Raw genomic sequence first — 27,000 nt, forward strand, 5'->3', positions numbered from 1 at the left:
ACAGGAGAAAAGTGGGGATCATGACTTCTGGGACTAAAGGTGCAACCGCTCCCCCGAGAAATGGGACGCAGAGCAGTGCATGGCACGCTTATTACACCAGAAAAGAGGGGCACCCCCGGCCGCACACTCTTCCCCAGCCACCAGTGAGGGCATCATTAGGCATACAGGAGAAAAGTGGGGATCATGACTTCTGTGACTAAAGGTGCTCTCTCGAGAAATGGGGTGCACAGCAGTGCATGGCACCCTTATTACACCAGAAAAGAGGGGCACCCCCGCCCGCACACTCATCCCCAGCCAACAGCGGGGGCGTTATTATGTATACAGGAGAAAAGTGGGGATCATGACTTCTGGGACTAAAGGTGCAGCCGCTCCCCCGAGAAATGGGGAGCACAGCAGTGCATGGCACGCTTATTACACCAGAAAAGAGGGGCACCCCCGGCCGCACACTCATCCCCAGCCACCAGTGAGGGCATCATTAGGCATAAAGGAGAAAAGTGGGGATCATGACTTCTGGGACTAAAGGTGCAGCCGCTCCCCCGAGAAATGGGGTGCACAGCAGTGCATGGCACGCTTATTACACCAGAAAAGAGGGGCACCCCCGGCCGCACACTCATCCCCAGCCACCAGTGAGGGCATCATTAGGCATACAGGAGAAAAGTGGGGATCATGACTTCTGTGACTAAAGGTGCAGCCGCACACCTGACCCATGAGGTGGAGGGTAGGGAGGGGCTGCTGGAAAGCATACGACACTGGGAACCCCTGCACTAACACTGGCTATATAATCATTACTATAGCAGAGCAGCTGAGAAATGTGCGCGTGGGGCTCCGGTATAAGCCCCATTCTCTGCCAGGGGGATGCGGTGGCCCCTTGCCTCCTCCCGTGACCGGCGGCAGGGGGTGGGGTTCAGGGAACCTGAAATTCCTGCCAAGAACACAAAGGACGCGTCCCCTTACCTGCCCCTTTCCATCCACGCGAGAAAGTGTAATGCATGCCGTAGAAAAGAAGGGTCTATGCGTGCGTGGCTTAGTGACACTAGCCGATCAAGAGAAAGGTAACCAGGAAAAGGCAATCGTTTGGGCTTCGACATAGACATTTGCAAGCTATTTGCCATTTGCCAGCAGGTTATCATTATATACACACTGCATTGGTCAGGTATTGTGATGTACTTGTGAAAAGTTAAAAACGAAACAAGTTAAAACCTCAGGACCCCAATGCAGCTTATGCTGCAATCAGAAACCACTGACGCACACATATCACAACCAGTAAAGGTTGCCACAACAATAGTAATCATAGCGCCGCGTATTTGAGATTCCAGTTTCAGAGCGCTTGGTAACATGAGTCAGAAATTACCATCGTAATTAGCTGCATTTGTGGTGCTCAATTTATGAGCGTGGGAGGATGAAGGCGTGAGTGGCCCAGAGGAACATTGCTCTGGAGGCAGCCTGTCCACCTAGATATCATCCCAAAAGATACACATTCTGCTAGGAGAACATTATCTTACATTTGCACCAGTGCTAAAAAAATGAGCAAATGCTTTGATCACATGGAATGGGGCAGGCAGGTTTTGTCACTATCACTATTATCTACAAACAGGTTTGCACCAGGGTACACATGAACCAGACTGGTTTTTTTGGTGCTATGTTTGCTGCATGACATAAAACAAATCTGTCTGCTACATTCATTTCTTTTCATGTTATGCAGCAAACAGAAAACAAAACAGTCTGTTTCTTTTTTTCTCTATTAGAAACATTTTTAGATAATGTGGATGGGGGCTAGACCGGTTTTCTCCATTCCGTATTATTAAAGCAGCAAAATTGGTGCTAAATTCATTTGTTCATTTTTTTTTGCACAAGGGCACAGCTTTGATAACATGGCCCCTGGAGTACCAGAAAAAGAAACAGACACATCAGTGTGCCACACTATCAAGAGGCACAGACATGTATATTGAAAACTGCTGCAATACCTATGCAGCTCTACAGGCGTTGGTAACACTTGTGTGATATGATAAGTCATTTATAACGCGCCTATACACAAGTGTTTCTTGGTTTTCCCCATTGTACCCGCATACAGTTTTGATTTATTTATTTATTTAATGTATTTATTATGCGTCGAAAACCCACGGGCATCAAGGTCCTCAGTCCCACCATAAAAGCATAATAGTACTGTAGGGGCCCGACCTTCTCCCCTGACTCCAAGAGCATGCACTCCACCGGATCCCTTGTTAAGTAAAGGTACGGACAGAGAGCAGGGAATGTTTAGGATACTTTATTTCATCGATCTTCTTACCTCTGTGCCAAGTACATATGGCAATTTGTGACTCTCCCTTCAGCTAAAACCAAATGGGGACTCACTGGCATGCCCCACATCTCTAGGCATGCACTGGGATATGCTATTCACAGCACGAAATTAGGACGCAGTGCTTCTGCGACTTCAGAGAAACATATCCTTATAGTAAGTCTATCAATGCTTACAGGATTTCGTATGTTATGTTAAATGGAGCACCGTAATCAGATTGTCTCCAGGGTCAGATGACTAGATTTTCTGAACTTAAAATTGAGACAATTTTGTAAAGTTGCGGTAAAAGACTGTTGGAAAGGAGAGTCTTCCCACCCCATAGGCGATAGTGAATGAGAAATAAACGCTAAGAGATCACATCCAGTGAGCAGAGGGTAGGGGGGTGCACATAACGGCGGGGGGTGCGATCACCTTGTTGCATGCATTACAAGCCATATGGTAGTTGTGGGTGCAAACGCCATCTTGGCAAGCAGCAGCCATCTTAGAAGTAGGCCCAAGCGTCGTGGCAAACATCACTTTGCGTGTTAGTATTAGACCCCCTTGCATGAGCCGAACATCACCCCCACCCCGGCCAGGGCTCAAAGAGTCCACAAAATCCTTCATTGTTCTAAGAAAGTTACAGGACTGTGCGCCCGGGAAAGAATGCACCCTGCAAGGTCATGAGAAGGGAGAAGAGTGCCTCTTGGCAGTACCATCCCACAGGACAGATAGCAAAGCCCTCCTGTCCCCAACAATCCCCACACGAGAAATACAGCTTTGCCATGCTTTCCTCCCATGACCGCCGCATGCCATGGCACCGTCAAAACCCAGACCACCGACCATAAAACATTTACACCCCTCAATCGATTACTAAGATCAGAAGGCAAGGCTATCGCGCCTTCAGGAATGGGTCACATCATTTGTGCAGCGGAGTGCAGGGTAGCATCAACACTATAGCCTAAAACAAACGCGGAGGACCATGGGAGTTGCTGATCTGTCTGGGAGTGAGTGAAGCGTATGCATTAGTGCGACCTCAGCTCTCCCTGAGCCCATCCCTGTATCTGACAGGTACTTGTTACAATGATAAAATAACGTGTTAGTAGCCAATTCTTTGTTTGGCCTACTTCACCTCGGATGATGAGCCCAGCAGCACCCACATGGACGGAGATGAACAGATGAAGATGGACCAATGGCCTGGCATCCCATATGGAGCAGGCTCTATTTGTGTAGAGCTTGTCCAGTTAGGCTTGTAGCATTGTACTATATATGATTACATCATTAGTGACGTTATTTGTACTTATAATGTGCTGCACGTCCCTACGGTGGGCAGAACATTCGTCAGCAGCAGAGTTCTTTGCTGATGCATTTGTATTTTAGGAGAAATAAATACTTTTTATCCTTGCAATTATGTCTTGGGACTTTTTCCATAGAGGGCTGTATTTTTTCTGGTGTGAGCGTGCAGGGGTGTGCTTTCATTTGGTGACCCGACGTGGCCCCAGCGACCTCCGCACTGATGGAGGCTTCCAGGCCGCTTCTCTGAGGGTGCTGCACCCACCTGCAGTGGCCAGTCCCAGACGCGTCAGTATCAGAGGCTTTGCAGGAGCCATTTTTACAGAATTCCTGTCTGCTCTCTGAAGCGGGGTGCGGCTCTAGAGAGACTGCAGGCCGTTGTTGGAACCCTATGAAAGAGGACTTAGTGTGAACCCGCACGTGTGAGTATACACTTTCAAGTGATAACAAGTAATGAAGAGGCATATGGGAAAGAGTGTGGGTTGTAAGCAAGTGGAGAACAAGGTTTTTTGTATGGTATGGGTGTGATTTTTTGCTCTTATTATTATTGATTTCTTAAGGAGAACATTATGCAAAGGAAAATCGGATTGTTAGGGAGCCTCCCAGAGTGAGGAGAGAAGGTGGTACCAGTTATATTGTGTAATGGAGGAAAAAGGAAATACAGAGGAGCCCCGCATAATTAGTGGGTGTTTGTGTTTTTTATTGTGTAGAGTAGAGGACCGAGGAGGGGCGCTGTGTAAATAGTGGTGTGTTTTGAGTGCATGGAATGTGAGGGTGGGTGTGCGTGAATAGGTGGGAGCGTAAGTAACGTGGGTTGACGGGAAGGATGGAACGACACACTTCTTTTGTCACGGTTTATTATGCGGTCACACTCCACCCAGGGAGTTCCTTTCCCCCCCAAGCAAGGTGGTGCACAACAAAGCACTGTTTATTTGATTTTAGGTTCTATTTGGTGAGGCCTCCAACCCGTCTTGCACCCAACCCCAACAAGGACCCTGCATCACCAATGTACTAGGAACCAGGCCGGTGTGCAGAAAGAATATATATTTATTAATTTATTGAATCCAGATTTGAAAAGCAGACTAACATCAGCCACCAATGCTGTGGCAACAGCCAAAATCACAATTTATGACTTGTTTATATAAACAACACAGGTGAGATTTTGAAACATGCAATGATAATTTACACCAGATTGGATTTCGATTTAACAAATTAAAAACACTTGCAATACAATACAAAATCCACGGAAGTGACATCATTTGAAACAATACTTTTCTCCCAGCAACCCCCATTCTCCAGGCCTCCATTTTTATATGGCCCCTTTGATTGAAAGGCAAGATGCAGGGAGCGAGGATACAATGGAAAAATGGTTCTGCTGCTGATTTAAAAAGGCAAAGTTTGGGAAAAGAATTCAGTGGGAAAATAATTTTGGGCTTATTATTTAAAAGGCAAGGTGAGGAAAAAGGAACTCAAGTGAAAATCATTTTTCAACACTTGAAAATAAAAGGCAGAGCTTGATAGGTTGAGGGCAGAGAAAAATGAGAACAAAAGAAAATTAGTTTTGCAACACACATGCAGATAGGATACACTACTTTGTAATTATGTCTTAAACTGAACGTGGAATTTTGTTTTGCACCCTCAACACTGACTTGAAAGGTGGTGTTTAATGGATTACTTCTTTTTGGGATTATGGACGCCCCCCGTGTCTATGTGGTAGTCAAGGATTTAAGACACAGTCAACCAAGTCTTTATGGACTATACCAGCTGTAACACACTGGGCATGAGCTATTGTCAGTTTCAAATTCTAACAACCCACATCCCGTGATTTTCTATATGGGAATTAATTGATTTACTTTAATCAAATGTGCTAAGGATCTACACCGTTTCCGCGTCCCCACACTATAATGGAAAGATTTAAGGATGCCTGCTCCCAACACAATACAATTTCAACAGAGGGGTGGTTTTCTAATGGGGAAATAAGTTTGATTATTCAGTGTTCTACAGACCTGCTGGCTCTGAAAGCATGGACTTCAAGAAATGTCACCCTTGGCTGGAGCACGACTAATGTGTGTGAAAATGGGGGCACCCACTTCAAAGAGCAAGCTTCCAACACAAAGGAGACTGATAATGGCACAGGCTGACCCAGTGAAAACAAATGGCCAGAAGCAGGAGCAGGACCATTTGTCCCACATGAAGATTAACAATTTATTTAAAAGGACTATTATCATTCAGGCCTTTTTCGCAGCAACCATAAGGCCGGTTGATTTCATTTTTGTACCTTTTTTTAGTGTAATTTCCAGGCGATTTGGGGGCTATAAAATTAATCTTCCTACGACTCTGGGAGCTGTAAGGGCCAGTTAAACTAGATTTTTGTCTGATCTGAACATGTTCCAAATATGAGAGTTGGTGAGCAGGTGGAAATTGACATTAGGGATATGCTTAATAACTTCATAACTGTTGTGCTTGTTATGGCAACGGCAGAAAGGTGCCACATGGCCGTGCTACATAATACAGATTTGGTGGTCGGTTTATCTAATTCCCCATGATTAGCGGAGACAGAAAATGTTTAGTCTGGTAGTTGCTAATAAAATGATGAAGTTGTGATACATAACTCGTTTTTGCCACAAAGCTGAAAGGTGAACAAAGGATGATGGCAAATGGGAATCGCCATATGTTGCTCCAGTTCCCTAGACCAATTCTGACTTAGAAGCTAGGTTTGGGAGGAGAGAGAATGGTAACTGTCTAATTCCAGTGGCAGGGATTCTTGCAGGGTACTTCCCCAAGATTGTAAAATTGGGGGTGTCAACGCTGCTATATAAGGGGGACTGCACTAGGACAGACATGACAGGGTGAGCAAAAGGAGAAAGACAGGAGGACAGAGAGAAGAGAAAGACGATCAGGAAGGCTGCTGAAACTTACCATCTGACAGCTGTAAGGAGACACCACAGGAGATTACAGAAAGTGCACCTGGGTGGAGCTGTCTATCTTGGAAGGCCTCAAAGATGACTGGTCCTAAGGCAGGCCTTTTTTGAGAGTGGAGGAACCAGGCCCCTGCCCTATCTTTCCAGTGTGTCCTGAGTTGCAGCTGGACTTCCTGAACCCTAACAAGAGGCTTCTTATGTAAGTAGAACTGAGCCCTGTCAAACCAAAATGTGGGGGAGACTGCTTGCCTTGAATCCTTTCCTTTTATAGTGGGTGGGGGGTGGGCAAAATTGTGTAGATCCTCAGCCTATGGAACCACAAATATTAATTTTATTCCCCATTTGGCAGAACACTACGGGGTGAATTTTGTTAAAAAAAAATGAAATTAACAAAGCTCATTTCCCAGTGTGCGCTGAAAATTATAGCCAATAATTTAATTGGGTAATCCTTGTTGTCCAGGTGACCCTGACTTTTTTAAGGTAGAGGGATGTCTTGGTTCTTAAATCAGTCCAACCTTTTTATCCAGCTTCCCCTGCACAGGCCTTTCAGTAAGGGGGGTCTGAAATCCAAAATTCTCCAAAGCATTCCAATTTTTCTGTCTGACTTCCCAACCTAGACCAAATCAAGGGGGTTCTGAAAGCGATACATCACCCTGTGTTTATTTTAAACCAAAAGTGTGGGCGAAATTATAATTGCCATATGTATTTTTACCAATCTTGAAATCCTACTGCTACCCTTTTAAGCCTGCAGGAAAATTAAAATCTCACATTATATAAGTGCCTTTCTTATTGATCAGTGTAATTATTTCGTGAAGTGAAATTTGCATAAACTAAGAATTGTGATTGTGTTCTTTTTAACTCACTTTTTCGATTTATTTATGCTGTGAGAAGTTGATTGTGTTGTGTCATGGATAAAGTGGTTAGGGACATTTTCGTGCTAATTTATATTACTTTTAATTTAAATAAATACCAATATACTTCCCGTACACTGGCCTGGTTCTTGGCTCATTGTTAGACCAAGGGAGAGGGATCCAAGGGGCATAATATGTGTCTGAGATAGGGCTAAAAAAAAGAATCTGTTAAATAGTTTGTTGTTTAACCACTTGGGTGGGGATGGAAGGAACTCCCGTGTTGAGGGTGGCTTATCAATAAACTGTTACAATTTGGGGGCTCAGGCCGGGATTAAGCTTCCTATTCCTCACCCATGACAAGTACATTGCAACAGTCTATTCATTTTGATGCATTTGTATTAAGGTAAGACATCTTTGTTTTGATAAAGTGCCGCTACGACTTGACTCCTGAGTTCCAGGGAAGTGTATAGGTAAGCAAATTAAGAGTGTGTAAGAATTTATTTGAGTGAGGAAATCGAACAGGAACAGGGTGATTTTGCTCCTGAATAAAGAACGTTTTTATTACCCCTTAAGTGCCAAGGACGAGCTATCTCGTCCTTGACATTACCTCCATGTTGCCAAGGACGAGATAGCTCGTCCTTTTTGGCACTTCGTTTTGTGTGATCCATGCAAAGGATTTCACAAAACTGAAATCCAATCCTCGGGCTATGTGAGGGGGAGCTTCCTCCTCATGACCTGCAGGTTGAATTTCCTTCAATTTCACGTTAGCGTGCGTAATGCACGCCGACATGAAACTGAAAGTAATTTTCACAGCGGCAGCCATTTTTGTCCGTCTCCACCTTTCTCCCCCTCGATCTGCGGCACTATTGTGCTGTTTAGATCGAGGGAGGTGTCCTTGGAAAGGGGAGACTCTACCCTGTCCAACAACACTTTTTTGAATAATTGCTGGGCGCAGTTCGGGCGCAGAATGCTCGATCCATGCCTAGCAATGCCACTAGACCACCAGGGATCTGTTTGAGAAGTGGGGGTACAGGGGGCTGCTTACTATGTAGGTGGCCCTCTCCCCCAGCCGGCAAAGCATGGGGCAGCACATATTGCCCCCTCTGGGGGCAGATGGGTGATCATCTGTCCCTAGGAAAGGGGCAAAATAAATCCCCCAAAAAATCATAAAAATTAAGTTAGATTTGGGTGGGGGGGCCACTAGACCACCAGGATTTTTGCTACAATGAAAGGGGGGGTGGCCCTCTCCCCCCACCCTAAGTGCACCTCATGTAGCCCTCCCTGGGGGAAGATTTCTGCCTCCAGGGAGGGCTACATGAGATGTCCCCCATCCATTTGGGGTGGGGGCAGAGGGCCACCAGAAAGCTTGGTGCAGGCCCCCCAAGCATGGGGCTGCACATATTGGCCCAACTGGGGCCAAGAAAATAGTAATAACAAAAATAAGTAATAATAAATGTAGATTTGGGTGGGGTGTGTGGTGCACCCTAAACCACCAGCGACTTACATAATGAAAAGGGGGGTGGCCCTCTCCCCCCACCCCAAATGGATGGGGGGCTCTTATGTAGCCCTTCCTGGGGGCAGATTGCTAGTGCAATCTTGCAATCTGCCCCTAGGAAGGGGCAAATATGTTTTTACTGGGGGTGAAGGTCAGTAGACCACCAGGGATGGCTTGAAAGGGGGGCCGTGATCGGAGAATAGTAGTCATGATTGTTTTTGCTGGGCTGACCATAGGTAACAAATGTTTTTTGTTTCATTTACAGCTTTTTCTACGCAAGCAGCTGCAGCGTTGTGTGAGTACTGTTTTTTTATTATTGTACTGTTAGGGCCCATTGTCAGTGGGGTGGGTGGGACTGGGGCTGGATTGTTGGTGGTGTGGGTGGAGTGGGCCATCTGGGGAGATATTTTGGTGGGTTGGGACGGAACTGCGGGGTCAGGCCACAAATTGCCCCCATGCCAGCATAACATTGGTGTTTCCCTAGGAGCGGCTGTCTCCCATGTGGGTTGACCGTCTGCAAGCCCAGGCTGCACCTCTGGCTGCGCTGTTTTACAGATGTTGCCTCTGGGGAGGAATGGGGATCCTGCCGGGGGCTCCCCGGAACTGCCGCTGGACTTGGGGACGGTCGACCCACATGGGAGACAAAGCACCCAAGGCCGGAGGCATCACTCCCGACCATCCTGGAGCTCTGGCTAGGCAGCATTCCAGAATTTCCCCCAGGGAAAGGTTGGGGACCCTGCTGGAGCTCCCTGGAACCGCTACTGCACTTGAGGATGGTCGTCCCATATGGGAGACAGCCCACAAAAGACAGGGATATTACCCCTGACTATCCTGGAGCCGTAGCTGGCCTGCGTTGCAGCTTCTTCCTCTGGGAAAGGTTGGGGACCCTGCCGGGGCTCCCTGGGACTGCCATAGAACTTGTGGCCGGTCAACACTTTTTCTTTTCCACCCAGGTAGGTGCACCCACACATGTGTGGTATTGTTTTCGTTTGGACACCGGTGGGAGTGCGGGAAGGTAGGACATGTGTTGATGATGGCGTGTTTCGATTTGTGGGCAGAGGGAAATGTGTAAAGATTGTGGGTATTTGTGTTGCCAAATTTCAGATTTGTGGGTAATAAATTGTGGGGGAATTCTTGCAAGTCAGACCTCTGTGGATTCCAACGGGCATGTTCTTTTCGGAAATGCCTGGGTTTCCCTGTTTTCCTTGGTGGCTTTCAATATCCTAGGACCAAATCTGTTGGTTGTCTCACCAAACCCTTTGGGGGTTACCAGTGGTTTAGCGTTTTCCCTTTGCGCTCGGGTAGGTGCAACCACACATGTGAGGTACCGTTTTCATCGGGACACCTGTGGGAACACAGGAAGGTAGGACATGTGTTGTTGGCAGCGTTTCGATAGGTGGGCAGAGGGAAATGTCTGAAAATAGTGTTTCTTTCAGACTTTGCTGGGGATTGTGGGTAATACATTCTGGGGCAATTTGTGCAAGTCAGACCTCTGTGGATTCCCATGGGTGTCTTCTTTTCGGAAATGCATGGGGTTTCTGGTTTTCCTTGGTGGCTTCGACACCCGAGGCCCAAATCTGTAAGTTGCCCACAACAGCAAAATCCTGCAAAATCTGCTCTGCCGAAAGACTTGGGATGACCAGTACTTTAGCCTTTCCCCTTGGCGCACAGGTAGGGGCACCCACACATGTGAGGTACCGTTTTCATTGGGACACCTGTGGGAACGCGGGAAGGTAGGACATGTGTTGTTGGCGGTGTGTTTCGGTGGGTGGGCAGAGGAAAATGTCTGAAAATTGTGTTTATTTTTTGCCAAATTTCAGATTTTGCCAGGGATTGTGGGTAATAAATTCTGGGGCGATTTGCACAATTCAGACCTCGGTGGATTCCCAGGTATGTCTTCTTTTCGGAAATGCAAGGGGTTCCCTGTTTTCCTTGGTGGCTTCGATACCCTAAACCCAAATCGGTAGGTTGTCTCCCCAAACCCTTTGGGGGTTACCAGTGGTTTAGCGTTTTCTCTTTGCACCCAGGTAGGTGCACCCACAAATGTGAGGTACCATTTTCATCAGGACACCTGTGGGGACGCGGGAAGGTAGGACATGTGTTGTTGGCGGTTTGTTTCGGTGGGTGGGCAGAGGGAAATGTCTGAAAATAGTGTTTTTTTTGCCAAATTTCAGACTTTGCCGGGGATTGTGGGCAATACGTTCTGGGGTGATTCGTGTAAGTCAGACCTCTGTGGATTCCCACGGGTGTCTTCTTTTCAGAAATGCATGGGGTTCCCGGTTTTCCTTGGTGGCTTTGACACCCTAGTCCCAAATCTGTAGGTTGTCCACAAAAGCGAAATCCTGCAAAATCTGCTCTGCCGAAAGACTTGGGCTGACCAGTGGTTTAGCCTTTTCCCTTTGCGCCCAGGTTGGGGCACCCACACATGTGAGATACCGTTTTCATCGGAACACCTCTGGGAATGCAGGAAGGTAGGACATGTGTTGTCGGTGGTGTGTTTCGGTGGGTGGGAGAGGGAAATGTCTGAAAATTGTGGTTTTTTTGCCAAATTTCAGACTTTTCTGCGGATTGTGAGTAATACATTCGGAGGCGATTCAAGCAAGTCAGACCTCTGTGGATTCCCACGGGTGCCTTCTTTTTGGAAATACATGGTGTTCCCTGTTTTCCTTGGTGGCTTTCGATACCCTATGCCCAAATCTGTAGGTTGTCTCTCCAAACCCTTTGGGGGTTACCAGTGGTTTAGCGTTTTCTATTTGCGCCCAGGTGTTGTTGGCATCGTGTTCCGGTGGGTGGGCAGAGGGAAATGTCTAAACCGTTTGTTTTTTTCACCTAATTTTGGACTTTTCCAGAGATTGTGTATAATAAATTCTGGGGCGATTTGCGCAAGTCAGACCTCGGTGGATTCCCACGTGTGTCTTCTTTTCGGAAATGCATGGGGTTCCCTGTTTTCCTTGGTGGCTTCGACACCTTAGGCCCAAATCTGTAGGTTGTCCACAAGAGCAAAATCCTGCAGAATCTGCTCTGCCGAAATACTTGGGGTTACCAGTGGTTTAGCCTTTTCGCTTTGGGCCAAGGTAGGTTCACCCACACATGTGAGGTACCGTTTTTGTCGGGACACCTGTGGGAACGCGGGAAGGTAGGACATGTGGTGTTGGCGGTGTGTTTCTGTGGGTGGCAGAGGGAAATGTCGGAAAACTGTGTTTTTTTCACCAAATTTCTGCTTTTGCCAGAGATTGTGGGTAATACATTCGTGGGCGATTCACGCAAGTCAGACCTCTGTGGATTCGCATGGGTGTCGTCTTTTCTGAAAAGCATGGGGTTCCCTGTTTTCCTTGGTGGCTGCGACAACCCAGGCCCAAATCTGTAGGTTGACCACAAGAGCAAAATTCCTCAAAATCTGCTTTGCCGAAAGACTTGGGGTTACCTGTGGTTTAGCCTTTTCTCTTTGAGCCCAGGTAGGTGCACTCACACATTTGAGGTACTGTTTTTGTCAGGACACCTGTGGGAATGCGGGAAGGTAGGACATGTGTTGTTTGCTGTGTGTTTCGGTGGGTGGCCAGAGGAAATGTCTGAAAAGTTTTTTTTTATTTGCCCAATTTTGGACTTTGCCAGAGATTGTGGGGTAATACATTCTGGGGCGATTTGCACAAGTCAGACCTCTGTGGATTCCCATGTGTGTCTTCTTTTCAGAAATGCAGCGGGTTCCCCGTTTCCTTGATGGCTTCGACACCCTAAGCCCAAATCTGTAGGTTGTCCACATGAGCAAAATCCTGCAAAATCAGCTTTGCCAAAAGACTTGGGGTTACAGTGGTTTAGCCTTTTCCCTTTGCACCCAGGTAGGTGTACACACACATGTGAGGTACCGTTTTTGTCGGGACATCTGTGGGAACATGGGAAGGTAGGACATGTGGTGTTGGCTGCGTGTTTCCGTGGGTGGGCCGAGGGGAATGTCTGAAATTTGTATTTTTTTAGTTCGTAAAATTTCAGTCTTTGCCGGGGATTGTGGATAATACATTCTGGGGCAATTTGCGCAAGTCAGACCTCTGTGGATTCCCACGGGTGTCTTCATTTTGGAAATGCATGGGGTTCCCCGTTTTCCTTGATGGCTTCGACACCCTAGGGCCACATCTGTAGGTTGTCCACAAGAGCAAAATTCTTCAAGATCTGCTCTGCCAAAATACTTAGGGTTACCAGTGGTTTAGCCTTTTCCCTTTGCGCCGAGCTTGGTGCACCCACACATGTGAGGAACCTTTTTTTTGTTGGGACACTTGTGGGAACGAGGGAAGATAGGACATGTGTTGTTGGCAGCGTGTTTTGGTGGGCGAGCAGAGGGAAATGTCTGAAAATTTGGGTTTTTTCGCCAAATTTCGGACTTTGCCAGGGATTGTGGGTAATACATTCTGGGGCGATTCGGACAAGCCAGACTTCTGTGGATTCCCATGGATGTCTTCTTTTCGGAAATGCATGGGGTTCCCTGTTTTCCTTGCTGGCTGCGACAACCTGGTCCGAAATCTGTAGGTTGTTCACAAGAGCAAATTCCCGCAAAATCTGCTCTGCCAAAACACTTAGGGTTACCAGTGGTTTAGCCTTTTCCCTTTGTGCCGGTAGGTGCTCCCACACATGTGGGGTACCGGTTTTGTCGGGACACCTGTGGGAATGCGGGAAGGTAGGACATTTGTTGTGTTTGCGTGGTTTTCATAACGTTTTCGAACATTTGCTGCTGCACTTTGTCACACTACCCTTTCGTTTCACAAATGTGACCTACATTTAGTCACTAATCACTTTTGTAACCTGCACAAGTCACCTACCCTTCAAAGGGTCTGCCTGTGCTCTTTCAAAAAATGTATGCGTGCCCTTCCTCAACACATTTGTTTTCTTTACTTACACATGCTAAGTATGTCTGTTTAGGCCGTAAGCATAAAAACCTGTGTACCATGGCTCAGTTTTTGGCTTGTGCTATTACTAGTTTTGTGAAACAGGGGCCTTGTGCCAGTTATTTTCAACCTCTCTTGCACAAATGGAGACCGACCGCATGCATGCCACCTATCAAGAGCAGGGTGACATGAGGCAGTTAGACTTAGCAGGCCTAGCTCAGCCGGTCAAGAAGGCCAGTTCCTGTCTGATATTGGCGAGTATTCTTCTCTACCACACAGAAGGGAAAGTGGCCGGACCAGGGTGTCCTGGGAAGTAGGGAATAATATGGTAAGTGCTTCAGACCATGAAAACTCTTATGAGGAGAGAGTCGGGGAGTTAGACTGGCTGAAGATGCGACTACAAAGAGACCACTTTGCCCGCTTTGCTGAAGGAGAAAAGCCAGATCCTCAGCCTAAGAAGGGCATTCTAAAAACCTCTGTATATTGAGGGGAAGGGCGGAATTCCTGAGGCTCCCTGGAAGGAGGGATGAGTAAACTGGGTTCTACCCTGGGCCTGAAAGGAACTCCAGGATGAGTGACACTGGGAGTTCAACTTTTGCCCAGGAGAGAGGAGTTCAGACCCTATGGTTCTGTGAGTTATTCCCAGTCTCATAGAGATAAGGAGCGCCTAGAAGACAGGGAAGGGAGTACCGGTAGCAGTTCTGAGTCAGAAGGTGAATGGACTTTGGTGCAGAAGAAGGAAAATACAGGGAAACAAAGAAAAGGTTTTGTCAAAGACCCAACAAGACAAATTAAAGCCATAAAAAGCTTCCTGAACCCATACCACAAGAATGCCAAGTATTCAGTATGGGAGCACCTGGAACTTTATGAGCAGATTATGGTATCATTCCAGATCAGGAATGATGTGAATTGTATAACATTTGCTAAATGGACGTTCTCACCTGAGTACTCCAGTTTCTTTGCAGGATTGGAGGACCAAGATCATCATAAATGGTCCACTTATAAGGTGCCATATTTAAATATTTTTCCACCCATAGGAACTCACAAGAGGCCCGTAAGGCTGCATATAACTTGCAGTGTGGGGAAGATCAGGCGCAAAGGGAGTTTGTGCAGGGGCTCAAGTGAGCATTTGCTCAGACTTCCTAGCGGGTGAACGCCAATAGTAGGGAGTTCATAAATACATATTTCCATGCGCTCCCCAAATACATAATGACTCTGTTGGTGTGCGACTTCCATGAGCATAGGACCCTGGATTGGGTGATTGAACAGGCCACCACGATTGATGAGGTTCAAAAGCCTGCTGAGAGTAAAACTACCTTCAAAACCCCCAAACCATCTAACATTCCTGCTGCTGCAAAGGTGGCAGAGGTACAAAATGACCCCTCCATTGGATCTGGAGGCAGGGGTCGGGGGATAAAATAAACCCTCCTCCCAACAAGCAAAATGGAAAGCAGAAGGGACCCCCCAACCCGGCTCAATCGAATGGTAGTCAGGCGGGACCCCAGAACAATGATCCCTCTGACCCTGCCACATATAAGTCCTAGGTACAAGGGTACTAAACCAATCCTTGGGTATGTATACATACCCCCAGATCAATGGGGGAACTAATCAGGTAAGTACTGCCCCGGGAAACGTCCCTCCAATCTTCCCTCAGGAGAGAAGTATCACTCTACCTCCCAATCTGAACTTTTTCCCCAGATATCCCTCAAACCAGAACTTCCAAAACAATCCTCCTCTTTCTCCCCGGTTCCAGGACAATAGATCCCTGAATCCGGGAAAAGGGAAAATCAGGATGGAAAATTATGGAGGGAATTTCCAGTACCCGAGCTACTCCGGGAGAAGGGACAGTTACCCCTTTCAGGAGCAGCAGAGGTATGCCCTGAGACCTCCCTTCCACCCAGACAAGGTCTTGCAACTGGAGCGACAGGTCCAGCAACTGACCAATGATCTGGGGTGCATTCTGAGGGCTCAGTCCAACTCTCAACCTTACCCTGCTTCCCAGAATTCCCCAACACCCAGGTCTGATGACCCAGGGGGGAAATTGTGATGCTGGAAATGCATTGGAGGGACAGGGCCTCCATGTCCTTGACCTGTAGTCCTTTTTCATTTGTGTTCCTTTTTGTTTTCTGGCCAGGAGTCCATGTGGGACTCTTGGCAGTGCAGCTCTTCCTATTTTTGCTTTGGTGTACAGACCCATGGGATACCCTTATGGCACCCATGGGTGGGGATACAACCCTGGCCCCTAGTGTATGTTTCTGGGCACCTGTGTGTGGCCCACAGAGCAGGGTATGGGCTGGTGGCAGCTCCATAATGAATTCGACAGGTGCTCCGGTATCCTCCATTTTGGGATACCCAGGCCCTGCCATCGGAATCAGTTGATTCCTGATAGGAAACAAGATGGCCCCTGTGGCCTCTTGCTATCTATTGCCTGTTACCTTGTTTTCCCAAAGACCTGGGAAGCCCTGACTCTGTCCCTTCCCCCTGACTGGCTGTTGGGTGGAAGTTCCATATATGGTATTGTAGAGAAGTCCATGTCAGACTGGCTGGAGCCTTTCCACTGACTGTATGTTGTGGGTACACCCCGTGGGTGGGACCTGGGTGAATGGAGTGTGTGACCAATATGCACTTCTTGTTGTGGATGTCTGGTTTCTAGTATGAAATACAATGAATGATACAGCCCTGCCTGAAACTGATATGAATGTAGTGTGTTTACTGTTGAATGGCTGGGTACTTGTCCCAATACACATTCCTTGCTGTGAGTGTCTGAGAGGGAGAAGTATGGACTGAATGCACTGTAGGCCTGATTGTCTGACTGACTGCTGAATGCCCTTCTGAGTGATTGGTTGCCTGAGTGTGACCCAGCAGAATTAATGGGAAATCAACAGTAAATCTGGGGGCCTCTCATTGTTAGAATCCGTTCAGAAGCTGAAGTCGAAACTGATGCTTGATCTCGACCACTAAACTCGAAGAAGAAGGTTGACTGCTGTTACCTTCACCGCAATCTGGAAGTCACTGTGATGTCGAGACTGATCCAAGAGAGGACCTGGTTAGGCCCCCTCTTCCTGAGCTCCGAGGGACCATCGAGCACCGCTAACCTTCACCAAAGGTCCCTGGTCCCTGGAAGTCAGACCCTCGACAGGCTGCCGACTGGAGATGGGGACCGCCGAGGAGAACGAAGAGAAGCACTGGAAATTCCGTCCACCGTCGTCGACCAGGGTTTGCAGGTTTGCTGTAACCGCTGGAGGCCCGTCGAAGCTGCATTGCCCAGAAGCGGGGACCGCTTGACGCCGTGCCATTGACGCTCAGAGCCGCAAGGCTCATTGATTAAGACATTTTGATTCCCGGACGCACTCGTCCGCACCGCAGACCGCCTTATCCCGCCAGAGAAGGCCAGGCCATCGACACGCTGATGAGCATCTGCTGGTGGGTTTCCCGCCACCCAAAGACTGTAGGGATACCGGACGACTCGACGCCCTTGCTGGGCCAAAGTTCTGCACAAACTCTTTTCGGTCCTGAACTATCGACATCGTGGTGTCCTGCACGCCTCTTCCTTGCAGGACGTCTTCGACTCGTCCTCGACGAGCACCGCCAGGACCGAAGCTGCTGTCTCGATGCTGTTGAACTTCCATCGGGGATTCTCGACGCCGAGTTTACTTTATTCGAGGCCCATCGACGATCCATGGCTCCTGCTTTAAAGGGAATCACTCAAGAAGGATCCCTCGACGCCTCCTCGAGGAACTCTGCTATTCCAGGTACATTGGGTTGGTAGAAACATTTTAGAAGGGAATAAGACTCATTGAACAATATATGGACTGGGCTTGTAGTATATCTTTATTTTACAGGTTGCCCAGGTGGGGGGGATCTCCACACAGAACTGTGTCTAGTGGAAGGGGCCAGTATTCTGGCAATTGTACCAACCAAACTGCTTTCCTCCTATGCCTATTGTTGGTTACCTTTATTAATGTATTTGTGTGACATTCAATCAGAGTACAGTTGATGCACTTTAATGAAATCTGATAATAATTGTGGTGCCACTTAGAACTGCATATATTTGCCATTGTAGATTAACTGAGCACAAAGTGAGTTATTGTGATTGTGTACATAACCTTGAACCTTAATTATATAAAGACTGTGTTTTAACTAATACAGTGTGTGTACATTCCTTTGTAGGTACTTGGGGACTACACTGTACTTAAGAACCAGCCTGCATCACCTCCTGAGAAGCTAGGCCTTGATTGCTCGACCATAGCTACAGAATAGAGAATCTTGGCTTGGGTCTCTGTGCCTCTCCTCTGCCATATAGAGAGCAGGAGTACAGACACCCCACTCCAGTCTTTACAGAAATGATGGGAGGAAACCTCTGACAAACCACAGGTTCCAGAGGAGGGGGGCTGGGTGGAGGGAAGATGCCAAGCCCTTAAGGAAGCTTCCTTTCTCACCCAAACAAAACCCCTAAAAACCTCTCAGCCTGAAAGAGCCTCTTCTACACCGCAGAAATGTTAGAACCCAAGGAGCAAAGGGTAAGTAGAAGAGGCCAAAGAAGAACCCACTTTGTGGAGGAACTCTGGATTATCCCCCTTTGAAAGAATCCCTGAAGGATTCAGGTAAGCAGACCTTCTCTTTAAAAAACGGGGGGATCTCTCCCAAAGAAAAAGGAGTCCCAAAAGACCCTGAGTGGGACAGGTTAAGTACGGAGACTGACCCAGAACCAGAAACTATTCAACCCCAAGCATGTGAGCTACACAGAAGTGAAACGGAGAGGGTGTCCTTTCTCCAAACCGGTCCTGAGAACTGTTGCCAGGCAACGTGGCCAGCCAAGGAGCAGGGGAAAAGGAGGATTCCCCTACAACTCCCATTGTGAGATGCAATTTTTTTTTTACAGATTCCCGAACTCCAACACAGAAAATTGCCCAAGATCACACAGTGTCAGAGTTCAATATTAGGAAAATGACCACCGGGCTGTCAAATAACTCACACGTTCTTTGCACATTGAGGAGAAAGAAGGCTGATTTTATGCACTGGTTAAGGTGCAAGGTTAGTGTGAATTATCAGCTCTGGTGGATACTGGATCCCAAGCCACCCTCCTGCCAAAAGGGGCCTTTGATCAACTAAACTCAGGACGGGGGGAGGGCCACCAAATTCCACTCACACCACTTCCCGGACAACTCCAAAATTACGACGGGAATGATATTTCCGTCGAAGGGACTGCGTATCTGGACATAAAAGTTGGACGGCACTGGCTGAAACATCCGGTGATCGCTGTGACTCCAGAGGGCACATCTTGTTTACTGGGGAACGATCTCCTGAGGAGGTTATCACCTCTGATGGACTGTGTAAACAAGGTCCTCTGAACTCAGACTAACCACCCCATCAATTTGAAAATGATTACCAATTATGTAAGTCTGAATGGTACCTGTCACGTAATTGATCAACTCTCTGAGAATGGAACGTTCCATTTAAAAAAGAATCAAGTCTAACACATCACTGTCATCTCTGTAGGAGAACAAACGGGTGATGGGAACCCTTCTCCATTCTTGAAAATCAACCTTCCTCTCAGTTTCAAGTGGCAATACACACTGGAAGGGAACAACGTAAAATGTTACACCAGACCAAAATCAGAAGAAGCCTTGAGTCCCATGAACCCAGACAAGGAAGAGTCCGCTCAAAGTCTGACGGACATTCAGAAAAAAAGGTGAGCAGTTCTTTTACCTATTCAGTTAAATGGGGGGTGGGTGGGAACAGTGCTCGACACAGTATGCTTGAATAATGGAAGAAGCTTCATCAGCGAATAATTATTCAAGAAACTCCCAAAATATCAGATCATTCCCACATTTAAATTGATTGACAAATGGGAAGTAGGTCTGGAAACCCCAAATTCCAAACATTTCCTGCGTAGCAGGTGCATACTAAAAATGTCCATCGACAACAAAAGCATAGACCATAATTGTTGGGTCATGGGAGATGTCTTTTATCTGGGAAGTGACATTCTCAACCGATTTGCAATACATTTGGGCCTAATTAATAATAAAGCCTGGTCCTGACTGGGGAGTAACTCCATAGGCTTTGACAACATTGAAAAAGCATTCCGGTCAGCTCAATTGCTGCCTTATGCGGTTGATGTTCAAGTGCGAGAGGGGGTTACCATCCCAGGATAGGTGCGACAATTTACTCTTACCCTCAAAATTAAGCAAGGATAGTATCTTAAACATCAGGACGGACATATAAATCTAAATTCCCATCTCCAACAACAAGGTTTATATTTAGACACCTCTAGTAGACCTAGAAAACAACACCATTTGAATATTGGTGGATAACAGCTACCCTCGAAGTATCTCTTTGGGTGCAGACACCTTTATGGGAATGGAGGTTGATGCCCAACATTATTCCATTTATTTAGGTAATGAAATCATGGGACCAATCCCAAATGACTGTTTTGACATCAGCAATGGTATTCCTCCAGAAAATAATTTTACTAAGCATGGGAGGAGATTGTGTTCAGAGAAAAGGACCACTACCTCAAATCCCCTGTCTAGGTCAACACTATCAAAAGAGATCTCTCCACCCAACTGGAGGTTACCACTGAAATTGCCAAGCGTAAGGTCTTTCCAGGTTTCAAGCAGATGGTTGAGGAAAGGAACAATCTTGCTGATGTCTGTTAGACAGAGGGCCAAAGACAAAAGCTAAAACAGGTCTTTATGGAATTCCAAGATATCTTTTCAGTGTACTCATTTGACTATGGACGCACATCCATTCATTCAACCAACATACCCACGGAACCCCAAGATGGCTCCCGTATTTGTTAAACAATACCAGTTACCTCTCACATCCATGGAGTCACTCACAGAGATTATTAAAAATTTTGAATCATGTGGGATAATTTGTCCGATCCACAGTACCTTCCTTCAAAAACCCGGTACTGGGGATCCTCAAACCAAACAGCCAATGGAGACTATGTGCAGACCTGAGGGAGTTGAACAAACGGGTCCACATGTCAAAATGTCTCCTTCCCTACATCGATCAGGGACTGACCCATATCCAAGGGTGTACACCGTAATTGGCCTGACCAACGGTTACTGGACAGTACCCATTAGAAGGGAAGACCAGTACAAGCTTGTCTTTACCTTTGGGGGGCAGCAGTACACGTGGACCCGAACCCCATTTGGCTACATAAACTCCGGCAATGAGTTCAACATCTTCCCACATAAGGCCATGCCCGATTTGGGCGAAAGGGAAACCTGGCCTAAGTGGATGATGTTTGATCAAGAGCTCAACTATGGAGGAACTTATAGCAGAAATCCGCTATGTTCTTACCCAGTTGCAGAAGGCCAGAGCAAAACTGTCCTTTCAGAAGGCACCGTGGTGTAAGACCCACGTGAACTTCTTAGGGCACAAGATCACACCCGAGGGCCTAAATCCCCAGACGAGGAAGGTGGAAGCCTTATTGAAATGAAAAGATGATACCACTCTGCAAGTATTAAGAAACCTTCTTGGACTTACTAATTGTAGTCGAAGGTCACTCGACATTTGGTTCCTTTATTAAAGGCCGGAGTCAAATGGGAGTGGGCTCCAGAACAATCCGAGGCAGTAAAACAACTAAAAAGAAGCCTTTCCCAGGATCCTTGTTTAGCTTACCCCATGAAGAACAAGGAGTTCTTCTTCGAGACAGGGTTCTCAGATAGTTGCCTAACAGCGGTATTGTACCAAAAGCTTGACAAGGTCAACAAAGGCATCTCATATGCGAGGAAGAATTTGTCCTCTTTGGAGCGAAAATTCAGCGACTGCGAGAAGGCACTCCTGGCAACAATGTGGGCGCTGAAAAATGACCGCCCGTTCATACAGGGGGAGCACATCATTGTCGAAACTCCTCATCAACCCTTGCAATATCTACAAAGTGACCGAATCCCGGCCGGGAACGTTAGTAATTCCAAAATTACTTCCTGGATTCTGTCTATGCAAGCTTTCCTGTAGAGGTGAGATATGGCCCATAACAAGAAGAGTTCCCCAGCGCAAGGGTTTGGCGGGCTTGCATGATTGTGCTCAAGAAAACTGTGTCGGGGACGAAAGTCTAATGACCAACAACAGCATGGAGGCGTACTTAACTTCCCCACACAAGGTCTATGAAGAAGACATGTGTCAGGGGATACCCAAAGTTTATGTGGATGGGTGCTCCTGCCATGTTGATAGCAACAGGGAAAAAGAACTTGTGGCAGGCATTCGGAATGCCTGGGTGAATGATGCCCGAGAACCCTCTGCTCGTTATAAAATAGGACCCCAATGTAGTCAAGTTGCAGAGTTGATGGCTGTTTATCAAGCCATCCTCACTGCAGTGCACCACCAACTCAATTAATCACTTAATCTGATTATGTCAGGAATGGGTTTGTGGAGCACTTGATTAATTGGAAGAACCGAGGCATGCTTTGTGCCAACAACATACCCCTAAAGCATGCCAAACTGATCCAGTCAATCAACGACCTGGTGACCGCCAATGAGATGGCCATCTATTGGAAGAAAATAAGAGGTCATTCCAAGATAGATGGGACAGATAAGACTGGGAATGACCTGGCTGACCAGCTGACTAAAACCAGAGCTCTGCAGGGGGATTTCATAGAAATGGAACCCCCGTTGGGTGAAATCCAAATGGCAGCTGTCACCAGGCCACAACCTCGGGCTAACAGCGAACTCTCAACAGCCCAGTGGAGTAAAGATACCCCAGAAGCAGATTTGATCACTGCACAGGAGGAAGAGGACCCAATATTGAGACATTTTATTGACATAATGAAGACCTCAGAAGCTTTCCTCTAACAGAGTTGGATTATGCTGGTAAAGAGGATCTCTGGGTGTTGATTAAGTTTTCCAAGATGTTCCAGATCCAAGACGTTTTGTTGGTAAGGAGAGCCCTATCTGGCTGTGACCAGTGGTGATACCTACCTCATTCCGAAGCTTGTTATTGAACCACACCCATGACATGGCCACCGCCGGTCATAGGGGCTTTCATACGACATTGGAAATCTTACGCGAGGTTTCCTACTGGCCACACATGGGTCAGGACCTCGACACTTACCTAAAGGGGTGTCTTGTATGTGCTCAATTCCAACCCAGGTCACACACACATAGAGCTCCCCTACAAAAAAGGGGAATGACACTGCCTTGGTCAGATTTGCAAGTCGATTACATCGGGCCAGTGATTCGCTCTTCTAGAGGAAACAAGCACATGCTGATTGTGACAGGCTTGTTCACAAAGTGGGTTGAATGTCTTCCAGCCCCGAATTGTAAGGCAGAGACAGCTGCTGCACTAATGAGCAACCAAATCTTCTCTTGTTTCGGCCTCCCGCAAAGAATTGAGTCGGACAGAGGAGGCCAGTTTATGAGTGAGGTGATGGCGAGGATGTGGGAGATTCTAGGGGTAAAAAGAAAACTCCACATTGCCTAGCACCCAGACTCAAGTGGGGGGTAAAGAGATACAACAAAACAATTGTGAGTATCTTAAAGAAGTTTGTGGTAGACTCTGGAACCAGTTGGGATATCCGATTGCACTTGTCTTGATGGCTATTAGGTCTACACCATCTTCTGCAACAAAGATGTCTCCATTTGAGCACATGACTGGACAAAAAATAGTGTTACCACAGCATCTGCTTTATAGGACTCAGGAGCAGACACTGATAAATGCGTCCACTACGCATGAGTACATTGAAAATGTAACGAAGCACCTCCAGCATGCTTTTGCTTATGCTCAGCGTAATTTAGAAAGGTCGGCTGAAGGAATGAAGGCCTCCCATGAATGTAAGGGTGTCCCTAATTATACTAAATCCAGAATGAATACACCCCTCTAGGGAAATAAGGCAATAAGGCGATCTTGTAAGGATAAGAAGTTTAATCTTACAAATGAGGATGGTAGCAAAGGACTCTGCTGCCTGAACAGTCTTCTCCTGTCCCTCTCCCCGTTCCTTCGTGCCAAAGTGGTTTCAATCAAGGGTTTATATAGTCCTAGCTTGTCATGGTGCTGTCACTGGAGTTGGATCATGACTTCAGCCAAATCTGTCCTTCCTCCATAACAGGGATGCTCCATAGCCTTCTTTCTTCGCTGTTAGCAGTTTTGTCAGGGCATGCTGTTCTACATTTTGCTAGCTATGCAAAAACACACTGTGGCTCATGCTTTCCTCCATTTTGCTAACTATGCAAATACACGCTGCAGCTCTGCAGACGTTTACAAACCTTGAGGCCTAGCCTAAAGAAGACGAAACATTGTTATTAATGTTCAAACATTTTCCAGTCATTCTCTCCATATTCCACTCATCCTGCTCATGTTTATCTGGGTCCTGCAGTTTCCTCCACACTTTACTCTTATAATTGATCCCATTCTGCATTTTGCGGCACAAAACATTTGATTCCTAGTTTTAACCCGCATGGACCCTTGACAGACAGTGGACATACTGAGTAAGTTCGCACTGGCCATAGTGCAGAAGACTGCACACTAAGCTTGGGGTTTGTTTTAGATCCCACAGGCCTCATTCTTTCTGGGAAGGAGGGGGAATTTGACTCCTCTATAGCACTAAGATTTTACAATGCGTAGGATCTGACATTACAAATCTATCCAGCTAATAGTTAATTGTGCCTTATATTTAGACAATAACTACTTTCTTCAGTACTTGCCTATGCCTTTGTATGTGATTATGTTTGCATGAGAGAGCTTTCCCAGTGCCCCCCCTAGTCCATTACAGTGCCTTAAAAAGGTCTTTCCTAACTCTAAAGCACTTGGGGCTTTTGGGGGACTCTGGTTCCTTTCCAACATGATCTAAAGACCACCAAGAAATAGGTAACAAGGTTTACCTGTACAATTTACAAAGGAATTAGGCCAAGGAGTGGAAATTCCTCCCATCTTGGCGTGGTGCCTTTGATATTGTAGATAAATTATCACCTGTTGCTTCCAAGATCAGCATCCCAAAAGGAGAATGACAGAAGAAAAATGGGTCCACATCAACAAGTTGAAAAGCTGTCATCTCAGACATGCTTTACGACCGATTGATGAGCTATGTGTGCAAATAAAAAAAGGTTTCAAAAAAAGTAAAAGTGAAGAAAATATCACTGCTCACAGAAGATTGTCAGGAAAACAAAACATGATGTGAGGGTTGACCAAAAGCAATGTATATTATGTTTCAACTACCAAAACTCCAGTGACATTTGAAGAGCCACATTGTCTTCATGGATAATGGCAGCCCAAGGCAAACCATTTAACTCGCTGTGGGCGCAACCTCACAAGGACATCTCCCACTTCGAGCCTGGATGTCACATCTCCCATCTAATGATCAACAGCAGTAACAATATGCTGATGAAGGCATCGAAATTCAGTGTTCTCCAGACCGGTTGGCTCTGAAAGCATGGACTTCAAGAAAAGTCACCCTTGGCTGGAGCATGACTAATATGTTTGAAAATGTGGGCACCCACTTCCAAGATCAAGCTTCCAACACAAAGGAGACTGATGAAGGCACAGGCTGACCCAGTGAAAACAAATGGCCGGAAGCAGGAGCAGGACCATTTGACCTACATGAAGATTAACAATTTATTTAAAAGGACTATTATCATTTAGGCTTTTTTCTCAGCAACCATAAGGCAGATTGATTTCATTTTTGGGCTATTTTTTTTAGTGTAATTTCCAGGTGATTTGGGGGATATAAAGTTCATCTTTCTATGACTCTGGCAACTGTAAGGGTCAGTTAAACTAGATTTTTGGCTGATCTGAATATGTTCCAAATGTGAGAGTTTGTGAGCGGGTGGAAATTGAAATGAGGGATATGCTTAATAACTTACATATTCATAACTTTTGTGATATTTATGTAAATGGCAGAAAGGTGCCACATGACCGTGCTACATGATACGATACCGATTTGGTGGTCGGCTTATCTAATTCCCCATGATTAGCAGAGACAGAAAATATGTTTAGTCTGGCAGTTGCTAGTAAAGTTATGAAGTTGTGATACATAACTAGTTTTTGCCAAAAACTCGAAAGGAGAACAAAGGATGATGACAAATGGGAATGGCCATATGTTGCTCCCGACCCTTAAACCAATCCTAACATGGAGGCTGGGTTTCGGAGGAATGAGAAAGGTAACTGTTCAATCCTAGTGGCAGGGATTATTGCAGGGTACTTCCCCAAGATTGCAAAATGGATGGTGTCATTGCTGCTATGTAAGGTGGACTGCACTAGGACACACATGACAGGGAGAGAAAAAGGAGAAAGACAGGAGGACAAAGAGAAGTGACAGACCATCAAGAAGGCTGCTGAAACGTAACATCTGACAGCTGTAAGGAGACACAGAGGAGATTGCTGAAAGTGCATCAGGGTGGAGCTTTCTATCTCTAGGAAGGCCACAAAACTGTCTGTAGAGCGGGAGGCCATCTTTGAGAGTAGAGTGACCAGACCTGACCCCTGCCCTATCTTTACAGAGTGTCCTGAGATGCAGCTGGCTTTCCTGAACCTTAAACAGAGGCTTGCTATGTGAGTAGAACTGAGCCCTGGGAAACCAAAAGTTGGTGAGCGTGCTTGCCTTGAATCCTTTCCCTTTATAGTGGGTGGAGGGGGGAATTGCGTACATCCTTAGCCTATGTAGCCCATTTGGCAGAACACTACGGGATGAATATTGTTAAAATTTGAAATTAACTAAGCTCACTTCCAAGTGTGTGCTGAAACTATAGCATATACATTAATTGGGTAATCCATGTTGTCCAGCTGACCCCGACTTCTTTAAGGAAGAGGGGTATCTTTGTTTTTAAATCAGTCCAACCGTTTTTATCCAGCTACCCCAACACATGCCTTTCAGTAAGGGAGGTCTGTAATACAAAATTCCCCAAAGCATTTCAATTTTTCTGTCCGACTTCCCAACCTAGACCAAAGCAAGGGGGGGGTCTGTAAAACAAAGCGATACATCACCTTGTGTTTATTTTTAAAAATTCAGAACATGATAATTACTTTGGTACATTTCTTATACGTTTAATTTGTTTTACTCCTGGTAAATGTGTGATTTGCTCCATCTGGGTTTCCATTCTTTACTTTATTCTTCAAATGGTTCTTGGGCTCTATCCTCACTGGGTTCTTCAATTAGTTGGAAAGTCGGTTTTGGGTGACAGCTCTTCAACTGATTGATATGGACCCATTTCTCTTCCGTCTGTTCTCCTTTAGGGATGCAGATCCTATAGGCGACAGGTGAGATTTTATCGATGATTTCAAAAGCACTGCACCAAGAGGGGAGGAACTTCCGCTCTTTGGTCTGGTTCCTTTGGAAATTGTACAGGTAGACCC

General features: G+C 46.4%; 1 protein-coding gene across 2 annotated transcripts in view; it reads right to left on the bottom strand.

Annotated features, from left to right (window-relative positions):
* ARHGEF3 (Rho guanine nucleotide exchange factor 3) overlaps positions 1-27,000 on the bottom strand; it is a 1,464,987-nt gene that overhangs the window by 270,982 nt on the left and 1,167,005 nt on the right. The window lies entirely within an intron of this gene.

Source organism: Ambystoma mexicanum, chromosome 2p (genome assembly GCF_040938575.1).
Source record: "Ambystoma mexicanum isolate Mex_15411 chromosome 2p, UKY_AmexF1_1, whole genome shotgun sequence".
NCBI lineage: Eukaryota > Metazoa > Chordata > Amphibia > Caudata > Ambystomatidae > Ambystoma > Ambystoma mexicanum.